This window comes from Bufo gargarizans, chromosome 8 (genome assembly GCF_014858855.1).
Source record: "Bufo gargarizans isolate SCDJY-AF-19 chromosome 8, ASM1485885v1, whole genome shotgun sequence".
NCBI classification, from domain to species: domain Eukaryota; kingdom Metazoa; phylum Chordata; class Amphibia; order Anura; family Bufonidae; genus Bufo; species Bufo gargarizans.
The window spans coordinates 115,587,500-115,590,811 of NC_058087.1; positions in this window are offsets into that span (position 1 = coordinate 115,587,500).

Consider the following 3,312-nt stretch of genomic DNA (forward strand, 5'->3'; position numbering starts at 1 on the left):
TTGATCGGGTGAACCATGAGTACCTCTGGTCGGTCCTTCTGAAGTATGGCCTGCCGGGGGGGTTTGTCGATTGGTTAAAGATCTTGTATGCAGGGGCAGAGAGTTTCCCGCTTGTGAACGGTTGGTCTGGCTGCTCTTTTGAGGTTGGGTCTGGTGTCCGCCAGGGTTGTCCTTTGAGCCCGCTTTTATACGTGTTCGCGATTGATCCCTTTCTTAAGCGGATCGATCGTGGACAGTTGGCGGGAGTCGGGATGGATCGGACGGCGCCGGAAGCCACTCTGAGGGTAGTAGCGTACGCTGACGATGTCACCATTTTCGTATCCTCGAGAGGGGAGGCGGAGTACGTGATGTCTGAAGTGGATCGCTACTCGGAGGCATCCGGGTCCATGATCAATCGGGATAAGTGTGAGATTCTCTGGCTGGGAGGGGGTGATCCAGTTTTTGATCTCCCGGACACCCTCCCAGGGCCCAAGTCGTCAGCCAAAGTCCTAGGCATCCATTTTGGCCATGGGGACTATCCCACTCAAAATTGGGACGACAGGCTTAAGATCGCCGCTCAGAAGGTCGACCAGTGGAAGGGTTGGTCTTTGACCCTCAGGGAAAGGGTAAACCTGATCAAGGCCTACTTACTCCCTTTGCTTATCTATTTGGGTAGCGTGTGTATCTTGCCAGAGCCTCTCTGGACTCAGGTTTATAGTCTGTTCTTCCAGCTCTTATGGGGGAATAGACTGAACCTGATCAAGAGAGAAGTGACTTACCGCACAAGGAGACTAGGGGGGTTATCTATGGTCAACCCCGTGGTGTTTCTTGTAAACACCTTTGTTAAAGCAAATCTGGCGAACCTCTGGATGGAGAGGGCTTCTCCGTGGGTAGTCTCCTGCCGGGGGTGGTTTCGGCGTTTCTTCCAGGAATGGGAGACAGGAGGGCAAGTGAAGGACTTGCGTACGCCTCACGGATATCTTCCGACTTACGTCACCCCGATTCTGAAGGTGATCCGCCGGTGGGGTTTGGAGGTGAGGGAGATCAGGACTCTGTCAAGGAGGTCCCTTGACGAGAGGGTCTTGTTGTCCCACTTCCAGAAGCCCCTGGTCCTCAGGGATTGCCCAAGCCGGGATCTAGACAAGGGGTTACAGTTGCAAAATTCTGCAAGGATCCCCTTGAAGTTTTGGGACTTGGCTTGGCGCTGCTTTCCCGGGAGGCTGTATGTGAGGGACAACTTGAAATACAGGAACTCTGATGAAAGGGGTTGTCCCCGGGAGGAGTGTGGCTCCATACTGGAAAGTATGGATCACTTCCTGATTCAGTGTCCCTTTAATACAGAGGTTTACCAACGGGTGGGAGCTTCCATTGGCTGGCCTAGGCTAGCCAGCCTCTCCTATGCAGAGTGGGCCTATGGAGTGCTCAGAGACATTGGTAGAAGGGACCTGTGCACATGTTTTTTAGTCAGTATAGTGGTTAGGTTCTACACGTGGAATGCACGGTGCTTAGTTTCAACGCAGCAGAAAGTCCTTCCAGTGGACGTGGTATGTAGGAACATTCTGGGTGACCTGGTGAAGGTGCGTTCTTTGGAGTATGAGAGACTGGGTACCAGTAGGGCCTCTCTCCTCTGGAGAGGCTTTGCTTTTAGCGTACCCTAACCTAGTCATACGTTTCCTGGTGGTGGGCTGATGCTTTCACCGTAGATTTTTGTTTTGTGGGATGTTGAGCTTTGAAGAAAGGCTTACAGAGACCGAACTTGGGCCTTCGGGTAGTTCTGTATATTAAAATATTTTGCAGTGTGTGTTAAATAGTTATGTTGTTTATTAGGATAGAATGAGTTGGGGCTAGTTAGGTTGGGTGGGTGAGGGAAGGGGTCTTTTATTTGTGCTTTTAAGTGTTTTATGTGTGTATTGAAGTGGGAGGCCTGCATCTAGCCCTGGACTATGCGGACATGGGTATGGGCATGGGGCGAGGGGCTAGATGTGGGTGGTGGAGAAAGGGCTGGCCTCAGACTATGCGGACACGAGAGAGACGTGAGGCGGAGGTCAGCCTTGGGTGAAGGGTGATGGAGTAGGTAGTGGGGGTTAGGGCTAGATTAGCGAGGTGAGGTTTGTTTTGCTTTATGTGTTATATTAATAAAAAGGTAATATAAAAAAATAAAAAATAATTGATGATGGGGAAAAAAATAATAATAATAATTTGTTTGTTTTGTACTATTATTATTATTGTTATTATTGTTTTATTTGTCTTATTTGCGTTTTTGTTTTATTGACGAGTAGTCAAGTTTTTCTTTCTTGGGTTTTACAGCTGAACCGGCTAAGTAAGTTTCATTTCTTTTTTAGCATTTGTATATAGTTTGTATATAGTTTTTATAGGGTATTGGTATGAATGTGAGTATGAGTGAGGCTGGGCCAGCTGAGAAGCTGTTCTGTTTTTTTTTTTTTTTTGTCTGTTAAGTTTTGTATTTTTCTAATAAAAAAGAGTTCCCATAACAGAGATTCAGGCTTCATGTCAGCAGAGAATCAGTCTTCATGTCATAGCAGAGAATCATGCTTTACGTCACCCAACACTGGAAAAGGTCCATTGTCAGATATTTAGGCGCCGGCACCCAGGCAGTGGAGAGAGGTCCCATAACAGATATTCAGGCTTCATGTCAGCAAAGAATCAGTCTTCATGTCATAGCAGAGAATCATGCTTCACGTCACCCAACATTGGAACAGTCCGTTGTCATATAATTTAGGCCCCGGCACCCAGACAGACGAGAGAGGTGCCATAACAGAGATTCAGGCTTCATGTCAGCGACTCAGCAGAGAATCAGTCTTCATGTCATAGCAGAGAATTATGCTTCGCGTCACCCAACAATGGAAAAGTCCATTGTCAGATATTTAGGCCCCAGCACCCAGGCAGAGGAGAGAGGTCCCATAACAGAGATTTATGCTTCATGTCAGCAGAGAATCAGTCCTCATGTCATTGCAGAGAATAAGGCTTCACGTCACCCACTACTGGAACAGTCCATTGTCATATATTTAGTCTGTAATGACGCCCCCTGCCGTGCTGAATACACTTTCAGACAAAACGCTGGCCACCGGGCAGGCCAGCACCTCCAAGGCATAAAAGGCTAACTCTCGCCACGTGGACAATTTAGAGACCCAGAAGTTGAATGGGGCCGAACCATCAGTCAGTACGTGGGGGGGGTGTGCACACGTACTGTTCCACCATGTTAGTGAAATGTTGCCTCCTGCTAACACGTTGCGTATCAGGTGGTGGTGCAGTTAGCTGTGGCGTGTTGACAAAACTTTTCCACATCTCTGCCATGCTAACCCTGCCCTCAGA